The sequence below is a fragment of the Entelurus aequoreus genome, linkage group LG02 (genome assembly GCF_033978785.1).
Source record: "Entelurus aequoreus isolate RoL-2023_Sb linkage group LG02, RoL_Eaeq_v1.1, whole genome shotgun sequence".
NCBI classification, from domain to species: domain Eukaryota; kingdom Metazoa; phylum Chordata; class Actinopteri; order Syngnathiformes; family Syngnathidae; genus Entelurus; species Entelurus aequoreus.
Genome location: NC_084732.1, coordinates 2270069 through 2292135, shown reverse-complemented (window position 1 = coordinate 2292135; position 22067 = coordinate 2270069).

Genomic DNA, 22067 nt, shown 5'->3' with positions numbered 1-22067 from the left:
CTTGTAAGAGCTAACACAACTTGTCTACTTCTCAATTGTCTCAACCCGGAAGTGCCCAAACTCATGACGTGTAGTATTTTCATATCGCCACAAGGTGTCAGTAAGAGTCTACAATCAAATGGGCATAACATTGCCGTCCCACAGGGCATTTCCTGTATGTGGGAAGGGATTCGTTCCCAGGGATTCGAATAAAGAACCAACTGTTTTTCTTTACTATAGCGGCCTCGATAACGGGAACCGGTTCTCAAAAAGGGATTCGAGTCCATGGAATCGGTTCTTTTCTTATAGAACAACCGGGAGAACCGGTTTCAAACATCATCCCTATGTGAAAGACTGAGCAGCTTTCAGTGATTTCCAGCGTGGAACTGTCATAGGATGCCACTTGTGTATCAAATCCAGTCGTGAAATTTCCTCGCTCCTAAATATTCCAAAGTTATTAAAATAAAATGGAAGAGTTTGGGAACAACAGCAACTCAGCCACCAAGTGGTAGGCCACGTAAACTGACAGAGAGGGCTCAGCGGACGCTAAAGCGCATAGTGCAAAGACTTTCTGCCTCAAGTGACCTGCCAATTAGCCCACGTACAGTACGCAGAGAGCTTCACGGAATGGGTTTCCATGGCCGGGCAGCTGCATCTAAGCCATACATCACCAAAGTCCAATGCAAAGCGTGGGATGCAGTGGTGTAAAGCACGTCGCTACTGGACTCTAGAGGAGTGGAGAGGCCTTCTCTGGAGTGATGAATCACCCTTTTCCATCTGGAAATCTGATGGACCAGTCTGGGTGTGGAGGTCGCCAGGAGAACGCTACATTTCGGACCGCATTGGTGCCGAGCGTGAAATTTGGTGGAGGAGGAATTATGGTGTGGGGTCGTCTTTCCCGGAGTTGGGCTTGGCCCCTCAGTTCCAGTGAAAGGAACTTTGAATGCTCCAGGATACCAAAACATGTTGGACAATTCCATGGGAACAGTTTGGAGCGGGCCCCTTCCTCTTCCAACATGACTGTGCACCAGTGCACAAAGCAAGGTCCATAAAGGCATGGGTGACAGAGTCTGGTGTGGATGAACTTGACTGGCCTGCACAGAGTCCTGACCTGAACCCGATAGAACACCTTTGGGATGAATTAGAGCCAGGCCTTCTCCACCAACATCACCAATGCGCTTTTGGAGGAATGGTGGAAAATTCCTATAAACACACTCCGCAACCTTGTGGACAGCCTTCACTGAAGACTTGAAGCTGTAATAGCTGCAAAAGGTCATATTGAACCCTATTGGTTAGGAATGGGATGGCACTTCAAGTTCATATGTGAGTCAAGGCAATATAGTGTATGTCATCGTTATCTGCTAACCCTGCTAATTGCCCCCTAGTGGCCATTCCAGCACCCCCTAACACCCCCTTTAGGGTGTTGGAATGGTGGGTTTAAGTTCTTTGCGCTTCTCATTTCCTGTTTCCAGCGGACCGCTCCATGTATATATTTCTTTTAGATCCTGATCCTCCGCAAGTGGGAACCATGTGATTATTATTGCAAACATGAGTAACTTGAAGCAAAGTCTAAATGTTTTTATGGAGCTGACCTTTCACCCCGGCTCTAGCAGATGTGTGAATCGCGTCTTATTAAGTCATATCTATCAAGTAAGTCAAGTCCGAAATTAACCTTAAACCAACCCTGAAAGTATACAAAACCCAAAAGCAGTGAAGTTGTCACGTTGTGTAAATGGTAAATAAAAACAGAATACAATGCTTTGCTAATCCTTTTCAACCTATATTCAATTGAATAGACTATATTTAACGTTCAAACTGGAAAACATTGTTATTTTTTTGCAAATATTAGCTCATTTGGAATTTGATGCCTGCAACATGTTTCAGAAAAGCTGGCCCAAGTGGCAAAAAAGACTGATAAAGTTGAGGAATGCTCGTCAAACACTTATTTGCAACATCCTACAGGTGAACAGGCTAATTGGGAACAGGTGGGTGCCATGATTGGGTATAAAAGCAGCGTCCATGAAATGCTCAGTCATTCACAAACAAGGACGGGGCGAGGGTCACCACTTTGTCAACAAATGCGTGAGCAAATTGTCGAACAGTTTAAGAACAACATTTATCAACCAGCTATTGCAAGGAATTTAGGGATTTCACCATCTGCGGTCCGTAATATCATCAAAAGGTTCAGAGAATCTGGAGAAATCACTGCACGTAACATTGAATGCCCGTGACCTTCCATCCCTCAGGCGGTACTGCATCAAAAAGCGACATCAGTGTGTAAAGGATATCACCACATGGGCTCAGGAACACTTCAGAAAACCGCTGTCAGTAACTACAGTCGGTCGCTACATCTGTAAGTGCAAGTTAAAACTAGGGCTGCAACAACTAATTCGATTAAATCGATTAAAATCGATTATAAAAATAGTTGGCGATTAATTTAGTCATCGATTCGTTGGATCTATGCTATGTGCATGCGCAGGGGCAATTAGTAATATTTGTTTTATTTTTTAATTTTTTATTTTGTAATTTTTTATTTTTATTTTATAAACCATTATTTATAAACTGCAACATGTACAAACAGCTAAGAAACAAAAATCAAAATAAGTATGGTGCCAGTATGCTGTTTTTTTTTTCAATAAAATACCGGAAAGGATAGAAATTTAGTTTGTCTCTTTTATCCGATTATTAATCGATTAATCGAAGTAATAATCGACAGATTAATCGATGATCAAATTAACCGTTAGTTGCAGCCCTAGTTAAAACTCTACTATGCAAAGCGAAAGCCATTTATCAACAACACCCAGAAACTGCGCCGGCTTCGCTGGGCCCGAGCTCATCTAAGATGGACTGATGCAAAGTGGAAAAGTGTTCTGTGGTCTGACGAGTCCACATTTCAAATGGGTTTTTTTGGAAACTGTGGACGTATAGTCCTCCGGACCAAAGAGGAAAAGAAGAAGAACATTTCTCAACGGACTATTGCAAGGAATTTAGGGATTTCACCATCTACGGTCCATAATATCATCAAAAGGTTCAGAGAATCTGGGGAAATGCACGTAACATTGAATGCCTGTGACTTTCGATTCCTTTAGGCGGTACTGCATCAAAAAGCGACATCGGTGTGTAAAGGATATCACCACACGGGCTCAGGAACACTTCAGAAAGCCACTGTCAGTAACTACAGTCGGTCGCTACATCTGTAAGTGCAAGTTAAAACTCTACTATGCAAAGCGAAAGCCATTTCTAAATAAACATTGATTGATTGATTGATGGATTTATCAACAACACCCAGAAACTGCGCCGGCTTCGCTGGGCCCCGAACTCATCTAAGATGGATTGATGCAAAGTGGAAAAGTGTTCTGTGGTCTCACGAGTCCACATTTGGGGCGGTATAGCTCGGTTGGTAGAGTGGCCGTGCCAGCAACTTGAGGGTTCCAGGTTCGATCCCCGCTTCCGCCATCCTAGTCACTTCCGTTGTGTCCTTGGGCAAGACACTTTAGCCACCTGCTCCCAGTGCCACCCACACTGGTTTAAATGTAACTTAGATATTGGGTTTCACTATGTAAACCACTTTGAGTCACTTGAGAAAAGTGCTATATAAATCTAATTCACTTCATTTCAAATTGTGTTTTGGAAACTGTGGACGTTGTGTCCTCTGGAACCACAGAGGAAAAGAAGAACAACATTTCTCAACGGGCTATTGCAAGGAAATTTAGGGATTTCAGCCTCTATGGTCCAAAATATCATCAAGAGGTTCAGAGAATCTGGGGAAATGCACGTAACATTGAATGACCTGCGGTACTGCATCAAAAAACAATATCAGTGTGTAAAGGATATCACCACATGGGTTCAGGAACACTTCAGAAAACCACTGTCAGTAACTACAGTTGGTCGCTACATCTGTAAGTGCAAGTTAAAACTCTCCTATGCAAAGCGAAAGCCATTTATCAACAACACCCAGAAACGCAACCGGCTTCGCTTGGCCCGAACTCATCTAAGATGGACTGATACAAAGTGGAAAAGTGTTCTGTGGACTGACGAGTCCACATTCTACTTTTTTTTTTTGGAAACTGTGGATGTTGACGAGGAAAAGAACCATCCGGACTGTTATAGGCACAAAGTTGAAAAGCCAGCATCTGTGATGGTATGGGGGTGTATTAGTGCCCAAGACATGGGTAACTTGCACATCTGTGAAGGCGCCATTAATGCTGAAAGGTACATACAGGTTTTGGAGCAACATATTTTGCCATCTAAGCAACATTATCATGGACGCCCCTGCTTATTTCAGCAAGACGATGCCAAGCCACGTGCTACAACAGCATGGCTTCATAGTAAAAGAGTGTGGGTACTAGACTGGCCTAATAAAGTATAACATAATTTTAAAAAATATGTACATTTATTAAAAAAAGAAAAACAATGCAGTATTTCAGAAAATTCCCTAAAAAGAAAGGTTGTTAAATGTTAAAATGCTTTATCGTGAAAACTTGTATTCTTTTTAGTTCTTTAATGGAGACACAAGTGCTTGGATCCCTCAAGCGGTACTGCATCAAATAGCGACGTCCGTGTGTAAAGGATATCACCACACGGGCTCAGGAACACTTCAGAAAACCACTGTCAGTAACTATAGTTGGTCGCTACATCTGTAAGTGCAAGTTAAAACTTTATTATGCAAAGCCAAAGCCATTTATCAACAACACCCAGAAACGCAGCCGGCTTCGCTTGGCCCGAGCTCATCTAAGATGGACTGATGCAAAGTTGAAAAGTGTTCTGTGGACTGACGAGTCCACATTCTACATTTTTTTTTTGGAAACTGTGGATGTCGACGAGGAAAAGAACCATCCGGATTGTTATAGGCACAAAGTTGAAAAGCCAGCATGTGTGATGGTATGGGGGTGTATTAGTGCCCAAGACATGGGTAACTTACACATCTGTGAAGGCGCCATTAATGCTGAAAGGTACATACAGCTTTTGGAGCAACATATTTTGCCATCTAAGCAACATTATCATGGACGCCCCTGCTTATTTCAGCAAGACGATGCCAAGCCACGTGCTACAACAGCATGGCTTCATAGTAAAAGAGTGCGGGTACTAGACTGGCCTAATAAAGTATAATATAATTTTAAAAAATATGTACATATATTAAAAAAAGAAAAACAATGCAGTATTTCAGAAAATTCCCCAAAAAGAAAGGTTGTTAAATGTTAAAATGCTTTATCGTGAAAACTTGTATTCTTTTTAGTTCTTTAATGGAGACACAAGTGGTTGGATCCCTCAAGCGGTACTGCATCAAATAGCGACGTCCGTGTGTAAAGGATATCACCACATGGGCTCAGGAACACTTCAGAAAACCACTGTCAGTAACTATAGTTGGTCGCTACATCTGTCAGTGCAAGTTAAAACTTTATTATGCAAAGCCAAAGCCATTTATCAACAACACCCAGAAACGCAGTCGGCTTCGCTGGGCTCCGAACTCATCTAAGATGGACTGATGCAAAGTGGAAAAGTGTTCTGTGGACTGACGAGTCCACATTCTACTTTTTTTTTGTGGAAACTGTGGATGTCGACGAGGAAAAGAACCATCCGGATTGTTATAGGCACAAAGTTGAAAAGCCAGCATGTGTGATGGTATGGGGGTGTATTAGTGCCCAAGACATGGGTAACTTACACATCTGTATAGGCACCATTAATGCTGAAAGGTACATACAGCTTTTGGAGCAACATATGTTGCCATCCAAGCAACATTATCATGGACGCCCCTGCTTATTTCAGCAAGACAATGCCAAGCCACGTGTTACAACAGCATGGCTTCATAGTAAAAGAGTGCGGGTACTAGACTGGCCTAATAAAGTATTATATATTACATTTTAAAAAATACATACAGGTATATTAAAAAAAGAAAAACAATGCAGTATTTTAGAAAATTCCCCCAAAATAAAGGTTGTTAAATATTTTATGGTGAAAACTTAATAATACTAATAATAATAATAACAATAAGAGTGCTGCAGTACTAGTTACACGTACCACTGTGCTTCTTTGCCCTTAAAAGTAGACGCGAGTGTTCTTCCGCCGCCTCACCTTTCCATCAGAGTCCATACCTCCGAGTCGGCGTGCCGTCATCTTTTACTATTAGCTATCAATTGGCGGCTAATCGCGGTAACAAGGCAGCTAGCTGGCCGGTGACAGAGCGTTAACGGCCTCGCAGGGAGCATTAAGGAGCCCGGGTGATGCTGTGGGCCGTTAACGACCTACAGGCGCTGCCTAATGGCTCCAAATGACCTCCTCAGCGGCTATTAGCACATAATTAGAACCTGTAGACCAGCGGTGACCTCCGCTGGACGCACGCCATCACTCCTGGCTTCCTGTGGCCTTTCCTTCGCCGCCTCTGGTCTACTTCCTCCTTCTTTGGGATGCTTCCTGCTCGCCGCGGCCCTAATGCGCTGCAGGATTACATTAACTCCCTGCTGGGAACACTACCACTAAAATTCATCTTTTTTTTACGCCGGACAAAAATACTCCTCAGCCGCACGCTCCGATTATTCTTACGAGGTGTCATGCTACCAAAACAAAAAAGGTATTCATTCTGCATGCGCCTGCGACAAGATCACACTTTAGCACTTGAAAAGTGCATATTTATACTTTTAACTACAACAAACCTCCACCAGCAGTTAACAAAAGTGGAACTAAACCGTGACACCGCGGCAAAATAAAATACGAGGCAACCTCAATTTTATGTACTGTAAGTACTTGTGTGTTGGTGTGTTGGTGTGTACTGTAAGTGTAAGTGTGCAAGTATGTAAGTGTAAAGGTTTTATTATGTACTGTAAGTAAGTGTGCAAGTATGTAAGTGTAAGTGTGTTATTATGTACTGTAAGTAAGTCAAAGTGTGTAAGTGTGTAAGTGTGTAAGTATGTAAGTGTAAGTGTGTTGGTATGTACTTTGAGTAAGTGTAAGTGTGTAAGTAATTAAAGGGAAAGTATGTAAGTAAGTGTGCAAGTATGTAAGTGCAAGTGTGTTAGTATGTAAGTGTGCAAGTATGTAAGTGTGTTGGTATGTACTGTAAGTAAGTGTAAGTAATGAAAGGGAAATTATGTAAGTAAGTGTGCATGTAAGATACGTAAGTGTAAGTGTGTTAGTATGTAAGTGGGCAGGTATGTCAGTGTGCAAGTATGTAAGTGTGTTGGTATGTACTGTAAGTAAGTGTAAGTGTGTAAGTAAGGAAAGGGAAATTATGTAAGTAAGTGTGCATATAAGTTATATAAGTGTAAGTGTGTTAGTATGTAAGTATGTTTGTGAACCTTCAGATGAGAAGTGAAGTGAACTATATTTATATAGCGCTTTTCTCTTGTGACTCAAAGTGCTTTACATAGTGAATCCCAATATCTAAGTGACATTTAAACCAGTGTGGGTGGCACTGGGAGCAGGTGGGTAAAGTGTCTTGCCCAAGGATGGCGGAAGTGGGAATCGAACCTGGAACCCTCAAGTTGCTGGGACGGCCACTCTACCAACCGAGCTATGCCGCCCTGGTTTGTGAACCTTCAGGTGAGACCTGGGCAAATATTTTGACCCGGGGGGCCACATTGAGTAAGTGTAAGTGTGTTGGTATGTACTGTAAGTACTTGTGTGTTGGTGTGTACTGTAAGTGTAAGTGTGCAAGTATGTAAGTGTAAGGGTTTTATTATGTACTGTAACTAAGTGTGCAAGTATGTAAGTGTAAGTGTGTTATTATGTACTGTAAGTAAGTCAAAGTGTGTAAGTGTGTAAGTATGTAAGTGTGCAAGTATGTAAGTTTAAGTGTGTTGGTATGTACTTTGAGTAAGTGTAAGTGTGTAAGTAATTAAAGGGAAAGTATGTAAGTAAGTGTGCAAGTATGTAAGTGTAAGTGTGTTGGTATGTACTGTAAGTACTTGTGTGTTGGTGTGTACTGTAAGTGTAAGTGTGCAAGTATGTAAGTGTAAGGGTTTTATTATGTACTGTAACTAAGTGTGCAAGTATGTAAGTGTAAGTGTGTTATTATGTACTGTAAGTAAGTCAAAGTGTGTAAGTGTGTAAGTATGTAAGTGTGCAAGTATGTAAGTTTAAGTGTGTTGGTATGTACTTTGAGTAAGTGTAAGTGTGTAAGTAATTAAAGGGAAAGTATGTAAGTAAGTGTGCAAGTATGTAAGTGCAAGTGTGTTAGTATGTAAGTGTGCAAGTATGTAAGTGTGTTGGTATGTACTGTAAGTGTAAGCATGTAAAAGTATGTTAGTGTAAGTCTGTTGTCATGTACTGCAAGTAAGTGTAAGTATGTAAGTGTGCAAGTATGCACCTGTAAGTGTTTTATTATGTACTGTAAGTAAGTGTAAGTGTGCAAGTATGAAAGTGTAAGTGTGTTGGTATGTACTGTAAGTAAGTGTAAGCGTGTAAAAGTATGTAAGTGTAAGTCGGTTGTCATGTACTGCAAGTAAGTGTAAGTCTGTAAGTATGTAAGTGTACAAGTATGCACCTGTAAGTGTTTTATTATGTACTGTAAGTAAGTGTAAGTGTGCAAGTATGTAAGTGTAAGTGTGTTGGTATGTACTGTAAGTAAGTGTAAGTAATGAAAGGGAAATTATGTAAGTAAGTGTGCATGTAAGATACGTAAGTGTAAGTGTGTTAGTATGTAAGTGGGCAGGTATGTCAGTGTGTTGGTATGAAAGTGTGTTGGTATGTACTGTAAGTAAGTGTAAGTGTGTAAGTAATGAAAGGGAAATTATGTAAGTAAGTGTGCATGTAAGATACGTAAGTGTGTTAGTATGTAAGTGGGCGGGTATGTCAGTGTGCAAGTATGTAAGTGTGTTGGTATGTACTGTAAGTATGTGTAAGTGTGTTGGTGTGTACTGTAAGTGTAAGTGTGCAAGTATGTAAGTATAAATGCTTTATTATGTACTGTAAGTAAGTGTGCAAGTATGTAAGTGTAAGTGTGTTATTATGTACTGTAAGTAAGTCAACGTTTGTAAGTGTGTAAGTATGTAAGTGTAAGTATGCAAGTATGTAAGTGTAAGTGATTTAGGGCTATATAAATAAACATTGATTGATTGATTGAAGTGTTTTATTATGTACTGTAAGTAAGTGTGCAAGTATGTAAGTGTAGGTGTGTTGGTATGTACTTTAAGTAAGTGTAAGTGTGTAAGTAATTAAAGGGAAAGTATGTAAGTAAGTGTGCAAGTATGTAAGTGCAAGTGTGTTAGTGTGTAAGTGTGCAAGTATGTAAGTGTGTTGGTATGTACTGTAAGTAAGTGTAAGCGTGTAAAAGTATGTTAGTGTAAGTCTGTTGTCATGTACTGCAAGTAAGTGTAAGTCTGTAAGTATGTAAGTGTAAGTGTGTTGGTATGTACTGTAAGTACTTGTGTGTTGGTGTGTACTGTAAGTGTAAGTGTGCAAGTATGTAAGTGTAAGGGCTTTATTATGTACTGTAAGTAAGTGTGCAAGTATGTAAGTGTAAGTGTGTTATTATGCACGGTAAGTAAGTCAAAGTGTGTAAGTGTGTAAGTATGTAAGTGTGCAAGTATGTAAGTTTAAGTGTGTTGATATGTACTTTGAGTAAGTGTAAGTGTGTAAGTAATTAAAGGGAAAGTATGTAAGTAAGTGTGCAAGTATGTAAGTGTAAGTGTGTTGGTATGTACTGTAAGTACTTGTGTGTTGGTGTGTACTGTAAGTGTAAGTGTGCAAGTATGTAAGTGTAAGGGTTTTATTATGTACTGTAAGTGTGCAAGTATGTAAGTGTAAGTGTGTTATTATGTACTGTAAGTAAGTCAACGTGTGTAAGTGTGTAAGTATGTAAGTGTGCAAGTATGTAAGTTTAAGTGTGTTAGTATGTACTTTGAGTAAGTGTAAGTGTGTAAGTAATTAAAGGGAAAGTATGTAAGTAAGTGTGCAAGTATGTAAGTGCAAGTGTGTTAGTATGTAAGTGTGCAAGTATGTAAGTGTGTTGGTATGTACGGTAAGTAAGTGTAAGCGTGTAAAAGTATGTTAGTGTAAGTCTGTTGTCATGTACTGCGAGTAAGTGTAAGTCTAAGTATGTAAGTGTACAAGTATGCACCTGTAAGTGTTTTATTATGTACTGTAAGTAAGTGTAAGTGTGCAAGTATGTAAGTGTAAGTGTGTTGGTATGTACTGTAAGTACTTGTGTGTTGGTGTGTACTGTAAGTGTAAGTGTGCAAGTATGTAAGTGTAAGGGTTTTATTATGTACTGTAAGTAAGTGTGCAAGTATGTAAGTGTAACTGTGTTATTATGTACTGTAAGTAAGTCAAAGTGTGTAAGTGTGTAAGTATGTAAGTGTGCAAGTATGTAAGTTTAAGTGTGTTGGTATGTACTTTGAGTAAGTGTAAGTGTGTAAGTAATTAAAGGGAAAGTATGTAAGTAAGTGTGCAAGTATGTAAGTGTAAGTGTGTTGGTATGTACTGTAAGTACTTGTGTGTTGGTGTGTACTGTAAGTGTAAGTGTGCAAGTATGTAAGTGTAAGGGTTTTATTATGTACTGTAAGTAAGTGTGCAAGTATGTAAGTGTGTTATTATGTACTGTAAGTAAGTCAAAGTGTGTAAGTGTGTAAGTATGTAAGTGTGCAAGTATGTAAGTGTAAGGGTTTTATTATGTACTGTAAGTAAGTGTGCAAGTATGTAAGTGTAAGTGTGTTATTATGTACTGTAAGTAAGTCAAAGTGTGTAAGTGTGTAAGTATGTAAGTGTGCAAGTATGTAAGTTTAAGTGTGTTGGTATGTACTTTGAGTAAGTGTAAGTGTGTAAGTAATTAAAGGGAAAGTATGTAAGTAAGTGTGCAAGTATGTAAGTGTGTGTTGGTATGTACTGTAAGTACTTGTGTGTTGGTGTGTACTGTAAGTGTAAGTGTGCAAGTATGTAAGTGTAAGGGTTTTATTATGTACTGTAAGTAAGTGTGCAAGTATGTAAGTGTAAGTGTGTTATTATGTACTGTAAGTAAGTCAAAGTGTGTAAGTGTGTAAGTATGTAAGTGTGCAAGTATGTAAGTTTAAGTGTGTTGGTATGTACTTTGAGTAAGTGTAAGTGTGTAAGTAATTAAAGGGAAAGTATGTAAGTAAGTGTGCAAGTATGTAAGTGTAAGTGTGTTGGTATGTACTGTAAGTACTTGTGTGTTGGTGTGTACTGTAAGTGTAAGTGTGCAAGTATGTAAGTGTAAGGGTTTTATTATGTACTGTAAGTAAGTGTGCAAGTATGTAAGTGTAAGTGTGTTATTATGTACTGTAAGTAAGTCAAAGTGTGTAAGTGTGTAAGTATGTAAGTGTGCAAGTATGTAAGTTTAAGTGTGTTGGTATGTACTTTGAGTAAGTGTAAGTGTGTAAGTAATTAAAGGGAAAGTATGTAAGTAAGTGTGCAAGTATGTAAGTGTAAGTGTGTTGGTATGTACTGTAAGTACTTGTGTGTTGGTGTGTACTGTAAGTGTAAGTGTGCAAGTATGTAAGTGTAAGGGTTTTATTATGTACTGTAAGTAAGTGTGCAAGTATGTAAGTGTAAGTGTGTTATTATGTACTGTAAGTAAGTCAAAGTGTGTAAGTGTGTAAGTATGTAAGTGTGCAAGTATGTAAGTTTAAGTGTGTTGGTATGTAATTTGAGTAAGTGTAAGTGTGTAAGTAATTAAAGGGAAAGTATGTAAGTAAGTGTGCAAGTATGTACGTGCAAGTGTGTTAGTATGTAAGTGTGCAAGTATGTAAGTGTGTTGGTATGTACTGTAAGTAAGTGTAAGCGTGTAAAAGTATGTTAGTGTAAGTCTGTTGTCATGTACTGCAAGTAAGTGTAAGTCTGTAAGTATGTAAGTGTGCAAGTATGCACCTGTGTTTTATTATGTACTGTAAGTAAGTGTAAGTGTGCAAGTATGTAAGTGTAAGTGTGTTGGTATGTACTGTAAGTAAGTGTAAGCGTGTAAAAGTATGTTAGTGTAAGTCATGTACTGCAAGTAAGTGTAAGTCTGTAAGTGTGCAAGTATGCACATGTAAGTGTTTTATTATGTACTGTAAGTAAGTGTAAGTGTGCAAGTATGTAAGTGTAAGTGTGTTGGTATGTACTGTAAGTAAGTGTAAGTAATGAAAGGGAAATTATGTAAGTAAGTGTGCATGTAAGATACGTAAGTGTAAGTGTGTTAGTATGTAAGTGGGCAGGTATGTCAGTGTGCAAGTATGTACGTGTGTTGGTATGTACTGTAAGTAAGTGTAAGTGTGTAAGTAATGAAAGGGAAATTATGTAAGTAAGTGTGCATGTAAGATACGTAAGTGTGTTAGTATGTAAGTGGGCAGGTATGTCAGTGTGCAAGTATGTAAGTGTGTTGGTATGTACTGTAAGTAAGTGTAAGTGTGTAAGTAATGAAAGGGAAATTATGTAAGTAAGTGTGCATGTAAGATACGTAAGTGTGTTAGTATGTAAGTGGGCAGGTATGTCAGTGTGCAAGTATGTAAGTGTGTTGGTATGTACTGTAAGTATGTGTAAGTGTGTTGGTGTGTACTGTAAGTGTAAGTGTGCAAGTATGTAAGTATAAGTGCTTTATTATGTACTGTAAGTAAGTGTGCAAGTATGTAAGTGTAAGTGTGTTATTATGTACTGTAAGTAAGTCAACGTTTGTAAGTGTGTAAGTATGTAAGTGTAAGTATGCAAGTATGTAAGTGTAAGTGATTTAGGGCTATATAAATAAACATTGATTGATTGATTGAAGTGTTTTATTATGTACTGTAAGTAAGTGTGCAAGTATGTAAGTGTAAGTGTGTTGGTATGTACTTTGAGTAAGTGTAAGTGTGTAAGTAATTAAAGGGAAAGTATGTAAGTAAGTGTGCAAGTATGTAAGTGCAAGTGTGTTAGTATGTAAGTGTGCAAGTATGTAAGTGTGTTGGTATGTACTGTAAGTAAGTGTAAGCGTGTAAACGTATGTAAGTGCAAGTCTGTTGTCATGTACTGCAAGTAAGTGTAAGTCTGTAAGTATGTAAGTGTACAAGTATGCACCTGTAAGTGTTTTATTATGTACTGTAAGTAAGTGTAAGTGTGCAAGTATGTAAGTGGGCGGGTATGTCAGTGTGCAAGTATTTAAGTGTGTTGGTATGTACTGTAAGTAAGTGTAAGTGTGTAAGTAAGGAAAGGGAAATTATGTAAGTAAGTGTGCATGTAAGTTATATAAGTGTAAGTGTGTTAGTATGTAAGTGTGCAAGTATGTCAGTGTGCAAGTATGTAAGTGTGTTGGTATGTACTGTAAGTAAGTGTAAGTGTGTAAGTAAGGAAAGGGAAATTATGTAAGTAAGTGTGTATGTAAGTTATATAAGTGTAAGTGTGTTAGTATGCAAGTGTGCAAGTATGTAAGTGTGTTGGTATGTACTGTAAGTATGTGTAAGTGTGTTGGTGTGTACTGTAAGTGTAAGTGTGCAAGTATGTAAGTATAAGTGTTGTATTATGTACTGTAAGTTAGTGTGCAATTATGTAAGTGTAAGTGTGTTATTATGTACTGTAAGTAAGTCAAAGTGTGTAAGTATGTAAGTGTAAGTGTGTTGGTATGTACTTTGAGTAAGTGTAAGTGTGTAAGTAATTAAAGGGAAAGTATGTAAGTAAGTGTGCAAGTATGTAAATGCAAGTGTGTTAGTATGTAAGTGTGCAAGTATGTAAGTGTGTTGGTATGTACGGTAAGTAAGTGTAAGCGTGTAAAAGTATGTTAGTGTAAGTCTGTTGTCATGTACTGCAAGTAAGTGTAAGTCTGTAAGTATGTAAGTGTACAAGTATGCACCTGTAAGTGTTTTATTATGTACTGTAAGTAAGTGTAAGTGTGCAAGTATGTAAGTGGGCAGGTATGTCAGTGTGCAAGTATTTAAGTGTGTTGGTATGTACTGTAAGTAAGTGTAAGTGTGTAAGTAAGGAAAGGGAAATTATGTAAGTAATTGTGCATGTAAGTTATATAAGTGTAAGTGTGTTAGTATGTAAGTGTGCAAGTATGTCAGTGTGCAAGTATGTAAGTGTGTTGGTATGTACTGTAAGTAAGTGTAAGTGTGTAAGTAAGGAAAGGGAAATTATGTAAGTGTGTATGTAAGTTATATAAGTGTAAGTGTGTTAGTATGTAAGTGTGCAAGTATGTAAGTGTGTTGGTATGTACTGTAAGTATGTGTAAGTGTGTTGGTGTGTACTGTAAGTGTAAGTGTGCAAGTATGTAAGTATAAGTGTTGTATTATGTACTGTAAGTTAGTGTGCAATTATGTAAGTGTAAGTGTGTTATTATGTACTGTAAGTAAGTCAAAGTTTGTAAGTGTGTAAGTATGTAAGTGTAAGTATGCAAGTATGGAAGTGTAAGTGTTTTATTATGTACTGTAAGTAAGTGTGCAAGTATGTAAGTGTAAGTGTGTTATTATGTACTGTAAGTAAGTCAAAGTGTGTAAGTATGTAAGTGTGTGTTGGTATGTACTTTGAGTAAGTGTAAGTGTGTAAGTAATTAAAGGGAAAGTATGTAAGTAAGTGTGCAAGTATGTAAGTGCAAGTGTGTTAGTGTGTAAGTGTGCAAGTATGTAAGTGTGTTGGTATGTACGGTAAGTAAGTGTAAGCGTGTAAAAGTATGTTAGTGTAAGTCTGTTGTCATGTACTGCAAGTAAGTGTAAGTCTGTAAGTATGTAAGTGTACAAGTATGCACATGTAAGTGTTTTATTATGTACTGTAAGTAAGTGTAAGTGTGCAAGTATGTAAGTGTAAGTGTGTTGGTATGTACTGTAAGTAAGTGTAAGTAATGAAAGGGAAATTATGTAAGTAAGTGTGCATGTAAGATACGTAAGTATAAGTGTGTTAGTATGTAAGTGGGCAGGTATGTCAGTGTGCAAGTATGTAAGTGTGTTGGTATGTACTGTAAGTAAGTGTAAGTGTGTAAGTAAGGAAAGGGAAATTATGTAAGTAAGTGTGCATGTAAGTTATATAAGTGTAAGTGTGTTAGTATGTAAGTGTGCAAGTATGTCAGTGTGCAAGTATGCAAGTGCGTTGGTATGTACTGTAAGTATGTGTAAGTGTGTTGGTGTGTACTGTAAGTGTAAGTGTGCAAGTATGTAAGTATAAGTGTTTTATTATGTACTGTAAGTAAGTGTGCAAGTATGTAAGTGTAAGTGTGTTATTTACTGTAAGTAAGTCAACGTTTGTAAGTGTGTAAGTATGTAAGTGTAAGTATGCAAGTATGTAAGTGTAAGTGTGTTATTATGTACTGTAAGTAAGTGTGCAAGTATGTAAGTGTAAGTGTGTTATTATGTACTGTAAGTAAGTCAAAGTGTGTAAGTGTGTAAGTATGTAAGTGTAAGTGTGTTGGTATGTACTTTGAGTAAGTGTTAGTGTGTAAGTAATTAAAGGGAAAGTATGTAAGTAAGTGTGCAAGTATGTAAGTGTAAGTGTGTTAGTATGTAAGTGTGCAAGTATGTAAGTGTGTTGGTATGTACTGTAAGTAAGTGTAAGTAATGAAAGGGAAATTATGTAAGTAAGTGTGCATGTAAGATGTGTAAGTGTGTTAGTATGTAAGTGGGCAGGTATGTCAGTGTGCAAGTATGTAAGTGTGTTGGTATGTACTGTAAGTAAGTGTAAGTGTGTAAGTAAGGAAAGGGAAATTATGTAAGTAAGTGTGCATGTAAGTTATATAAGTGTAAGTGTGTTAGTATGTAAGTGGGAAGGTATGTCAGTGTGCAAGTATGTAAGTGTGTTGGTATGTACTGTAAGTATGTGTAAGTGTGTTGGTGTGTACTGTAAGTGTAAGAGTGCAAGTATGTAAGTATAAGTGTTTTATTATGTACTGTAAGTAAGTGTGCAAGTATGTAAGTGTAAGTGTGTTATTATGTACTGTAAGTAAGTCAACGTTTGTAAGTGTGTAAGTGTAAGTATGCAAGTATGTAAGTGTAAGTGTTTTATTATGTACTGTAAGAAAGTGTGCAAGTATGTAAGTGTAAGTGTGTTACTATGTACTGTAAGTAAGTCAAAGTGTGTAAGTGTGTAAGTATGTAAGTGTAAGTGTGGTGGTATGTACTTTGAGTAAGTGTAAGTGTGTAAGTAATTAAAGGGAAAGTATGTAAGTAAGTGTGCAAGTATGTAAGTGCAAGTGTGTTAGTATGTAAGTGTGCAAGTATGTAAGTGTGTTGGTATGTACTGTAAGTAAGTGTGCAAGTATGTAAGTGTGTTGGTATGTACTGTAAGTAAGTGTAAGCGTGTAAAAGTATGTAAGTGTAAGTCTGTTGTCATGTTCTGCAAGTAAGTGTAAGTCTGTAAGTATGTAAGTGTACACGTATGCACCTGTAAGTGTTTTATTATGTACTGTAAGTAAGTGTAAGTGTGCAAGTATGTAAGTGTGTTATTGTGGACTGTAAGTAAGTCAAAGTGTGTAAGTAAGTAAGTGTAAGTGTGCAAGAATGTAAGTGTGTTGGTATGTACTGTAAGTAAGTGTAAGTGTGTAAGTATGTAAGTGTGTTGGCATGTACTGTAAGTGAGTGTAAGTGTGTAAGTATGTAAGTGTGTTGGTATATACTGTAAGTAAATGTAAGTGTGTAAGTAATTAAAGGGAAAGTGTGTAAGTAAGTGTGCAAGTATGTAAGTGTAAGTGTGTTAGTATGTAAGTGTGCAAGTATTTAAGCGTGTAAGTATGTAAGTGTGTTGGTATGTACTGTAAGTAAGTGTAAGCGTGTAAGTATGTAAGTGTGTTGGAATGTACTGTAAGTAAGTGTAAGCGTGTAAGTATGTAAGTGTGTTGGCATGTACTGTAAGTAAGTGTAAGTGTGTAAATATGCAAGTATGTAAGTGTCAGTGTTTTATTATGTACTGTGAATAAGTCAAAGTGTGTAAGTATGTAAGTATGCAAGTATGTAAGTGTAAGTGTGTTGATATGTACTGTAAATAAGTGTAAGTGTGTAAGTAATTAAAGGGAAAGTATGTAAGTAAGTTTGCAAGTATGTAAGTGTGTTAGTATGTAGTGTTAGTATGTAAGTGTGCAAGTATGTAAGTGTTTTGGTATGTACTGTAAGTAAGTGTAAGCGTGTAAGTATGTAAGTGTGTTGGCATGTACTGTAAGTAAGTGTAAGTGTGTAAGTATGTAAGTGTGCAAGTATGTAAGTGTTTTATTATGTACTGTAAGTAAGTGCAAGTGTGCAAGTATGTAAGTGTAAGTGTGTTATTATGTACTGTAAGTAAGTCAAAGTGTGTAAGTATGTGAGCGTAAGTGTGCAAGTATGTAAGTGTAAGTGTGTTGGTATGTACTGTAAGTAAGTGTAAGTGTGTAAGTAATTAAAGGGAAAGTATCTAAGTAAGTGTGCAAGTATGTAAGTGTAAGTGTGTAAGTGTGCAAGTATGTAAGTGTGCACGTATGAAAGTGCATTGGCATGTACTGTAAGTAAGTGTAAGTATGTAAGTGTAAGTGTACAAGTATGTCAGTGTAAGTGTGTTTGTAAGTAAGTCAAAGTGTGTAAGCATGCAAGTGTAAATATGTAAGTGTAAGTGTGCAAGTATGTAAGTGTAAGTGTGTTGGTTGTGTCTGCTTTTGGTTCTCAAAAGGACAGTTTTGGAAGGGATTAATGATGAAAAACCAAGGTGGCACTTTATCTCTGCTTTTCATTGGACGCTGCCATCCCGGTATCAAACAAACGCGGTGGTGCTGTGTATTTTTAAGCAGACGTTCCGACAACAACAAACGGTTACAAAGTCAATCAAACCTTGGAAAGGCAACATGAACAATTTGAGGACTCCCAAGAATTCCAAACAGCCGTGAGAACGCGGCGAGAAGTCGGGAGGCGGGAGAGGAAGAACCCAGAATCGCTGGCCGTATCTCAGGTGTGGCGGGGGAGTTCCGGGGGGGGGGGGGGGGGGGGGGGCACGACCCACGTTACATCCCGACTTTCCTTCTCCTGTGAGAAGTGACTAGTTGCATACAACACCATGGATTATGTTGCTGGTGAAAAAACAAGACATTAAAAAACAGACAAGACAGTAAAAAACAAGGGGGGGAGGGGGGGGACGATGCGTTCAAGGTCTACTCGCTCTAAAAATGTCATTATCAAAAACTTTGAAAGTGGACCCGCCAAGGACGAGCTGCTTACCTAAAATCATAAAAAAATAAAAAACAATGTTGGCCTTAAAGCAGTACAAAAAAGTCCTTTAAAAAATAAGGACATTTATCACACAATTGACGAATATTTGGTGTGACCACAGTTGGCAGAGACATCATTCGGACTATTCAGGGGGGCTGAGACCTCCTTAAATATATCTTAAGCCCTAATAATAATAATAATAATAATAATAATAGATTGTATTTGTAAAAAGCACTTTACATTGAGTAAACAACCTCAAAGTGCTACAGTGTATTAAAAAAAAAAAAATAAAATAAAAGATAATAAAAATAAATAAAAATAAAAACTACAACAGCCTAATAGCTAGAACTAGTATGCATATATCTAAAAAAAAAAGTTTAAAAAAAAAAAAGAAGGGTCTTTTAAGCCTTTTTTAAAAGCATCCACAGTCTGTGGTGCCCTCAGGTGGTCAGGGAGAGCGTTCCACAGACTGGGAGCCCGGTCTCCCGTTGTCCGTAGCTTTGTCCTCGGGGGTTGGAGGAGGTTAGCTATTTTAATCTATTTTAATGCATTTTAAAAACATACAAAAATGTACATGGTATACACACATGAAATACTGTTTCCACCAAGTACCACCTCAGAAAACACTGGGCTCTCCAGGTACCATCATGGTGACCCACATTGAATTACAGTAGCATAGTAGGTTTAAGTATTCATTAAAAACAAGGCAGAGCACAATGTACAAACGTCATTAGCAATGGTACTCCATATAAAGTACATACTTATGGACTTATTTGGCAAGCAGTAAGTATGTAAGTGTGTCAATATTTAAGTAAGTGTGTAAGTATGAAAGTGTAATTGCGTAAGTATGTAAGTGTGCAAGTATATAACTAAGTGTGTAAGTGTAAGTATTTAGGTTTAAGTGTGTAAGTATGCAAGTCTAAGTGTGTTAGTATGTACTGTAAGTAAGTGTAACTGTGTACGTATTTAAGTGTAAGTGTGTAAGTATGTAAGTAAGTGTGTAAGGGTAACTGCGCAAGTATATAAGTGTGCTAATATGTAACTGTAAGTGTGTACGCATGTAAGTGTGTAAGTATGTATTTGTAAATATTTAGGTGTAAGTGTGGAGGTGTGTTAGTATGTGCTGTAACTAATTGCAACTGTGTAAGTATGTAACTGTAAGTGTGTAAGCATGTAAGTATTTAGGTTTAAGTGTGTAAGTATGCAAGTATGCAAGTCTAAGTGTGCTAGTTTGTGCTGTAAGTAAGTGAAACTGTGTACATATGAAAGTGTGTAAATATTTAAGTGTAAGTATGTAAGTAAGTGTGTAAGTATATAAGTGTGCAAGCATGTAAGTGTACGTGTGCAAGTATGTAACTGTAAGTGTTTAAGCATGTAAGTGTATATTTTTAAGTGTGTAAGTATGTAAGTGTAAGTATTTAGGTGGAAGTGTGTTAGTATGTGCTGCAAGTAACTATAACTGTGTAAGTATGAATCTGTAAGTGTGTATTTGTAAGTGTGTATTTGTAAGTGAGTAAGCATGTAAGTGTGTCTTTTTAAGTGTGTAAGTATGTAAGTTTAAGTGTTTAAGAGTAAGTGTTTAGGTTTAATTGTGTACGTTTAAGTGTAAAAGTATGTAAGTATGTAAGTGTGTCAATATTTAAGTAAGTGTGTAAGTATGAAAGTGTAATTGCGTAAGTATGTAAGTGTGCAAGTATATAACTAAGTGTGTAAGTGTAAGTATTTAGGTTTAAGTGTGTAAGTATGCATGTCTAAGTGTGTTAGTATGTACTGTAAGTAAGTGTAACTGTGTAAGTATGTAAGTGTGTAAGGGTAACTGTGCAAGTATATAAGTGTGCTAATATGTAACTGTAAGTGTGTGTAAGTATGTAAGTGTAAATATTTAGGTGTAAGTGTGGAAGTGTGTTAGTATGTGCTGTAACTAATTGCAACTGTGTAAGTATGTAACTATAAGTGTGTAAGCATGTAAGTATTTAGGTTTAAGTGTGTAATTATGCAAGTGTAAGTGTGTTAGTTTGTGCTGTAAGTAAGTGAAACTGTGTACATATGAAAGTGTGTAAATATTTAAGTGTAAGTATGTAAGTAAGTGTGTAAGTATGTAAGTATAACTTCGTAAGTATATAAGTGTGCAAGCATGTAAGTGTGCATGTGTAAGTATGTAACTGTAAGTGTTTAAGCATGTAAGTGTATATTTTTAAGTGTGTAAGTATGTAAGTGTAAGTATTTAGGTGTAAGTAATTAGGTGGAAGTGTGTTAGTATGTGTTGCAAGTAACTGCAACTGTGTAAGTATGAAACTGTAAGTGTGTATTTGTAAGTGTGTATTTGTAAGTGAGTAAACATGTAAGTGTGTATTTTTAAGTGTGTAAGTATGTAAGTTTAAGTGTTTAAGAGTAAGTATTTAGGTTTAATTGTGTAAGTTTAAGTGTAAAAGTATGTAAGTGTGTCAATATTTAAGTAAGTGTGAAAGTATGAAAGTGTAATTGCGTAAGTATGTAAGTGTGCAAGTATATAGCTAAGTGTGTAAGTGTAAGTATTTAGGTTTAAGTGTGTAAGTATGCAAGTCTAAGTGTGTTAGTATGTACTGTAAGTAAGTGTAACTGTGCACGTATTTAAGTGTAAGTGTGTAAGTATGTAAGTGTGTAAGGGTAACTGTGCAAGTATATAAGTGTGCTAATACGTAACTGTAAGTGTGTACGCATGTCAGTGTGTGTTTGTAAGTGTGTAAGTATGTAAGTGTAAATATTTAGGCGTAAGTGTGGAAGTGTGTTAGTATGTGCGGTAACTAATTGCAACTGTGTAAGTATGTAACTGTAAGTGTGTAAGCATGTAAGTATTTAGGTTTAAGTGTGTAAGTATGCAAGTCTAAGTGTGTTAGTTTGTGCTGTAAGTAAGTGAAACTGTGTACATATGAAAGTGTGTAAATATTTAAGTGTAAGTATGTAAGTAAGTGTGTAAGTATGTAAGTATAACTGCATACGTATATAAGTGTGCAAGGATGTAAGTGTAAGTGTTTAAGCATGTAAGTGTATATTTTTAAGTGTGTAAGTATGTAAGTGTAAGTATTTAGGTGTAAGTAATTAGGTGGAAGTGTGTTAGTATGTGCTGCAAGTAACTGCAACTGTGTAAGTATGAAACTGTAAGTGTGTATTTGTAAGTGAGTAAGCATGTAAGTGTATTTTTAAGTGTGTATGTAAGTTTAAGTGTTTAAGAGTAAGTATTTAGGTTTAATTGTGTAAGTTTAAGTGTAAAAGTATGTAAGTGTGTCAATATTTAAGTAAGTGTGTAAGTATGAAAGTGTAATTGCGTAAGTATGTAAGTGTGCAAGTATATAACTAAGTGTGTAAGTGTAAGTATTTAGGTTTAAGTGTGTAAGTATGCAAGTCTAAGTGTGTTAGTATGTACTGTAAGTAAGTGTAACTGTGTACGTATTTAAGTGTAAGTGTGTAAGTATGTAAGTGTGTAAGGGTAACTATGCAAGTATATAAGTGTGCTAATATGTAACTGTAAGTGTGTAAGTGTGTGTTTGTAAGTATGTAAGTGTAAATATTTAGGTGTAAGTGTGGAAGTGTGTTAGTATGTGCTGTAACTAATTGCAACTGTGTAAGTATGTAACTGTAAGTGTGTAAGCATGTAAGTAGTTAGGTTTAAGTGTGTAAGTATGCAAGTCTAAGTGTGCTAGTTTGTGCTGTAAGTAAGTGAAACTGTGTACATATGAAAGTGTGTAAATATTTAAGTGTAAGTATGTAAGTAAGTGTTTAAGTATGTAAGTATAACTGTGTAAGTATATAAGTGTGCAAACATGTAAGTGTGCATGTGCAAGTATGTAACTGTAAGTGTTTAAGCATGTAAGTGTATATTTTTAAGTGTGTAAGTATGTAAGTGTAAGTATTTAGGTGTAAGTATTTAGGTGGAAGTGTGTTAGTATGTGCTGCAAGTAACTGCAACTGTGTAAGTATGAAACTGTAAGTGTGTATTTGTAAGTGTGTATTTGTAAGTGAGTAAGCATGTGAGTGTGTATTTTTAAGTGTGTAAGTATGTAAGTT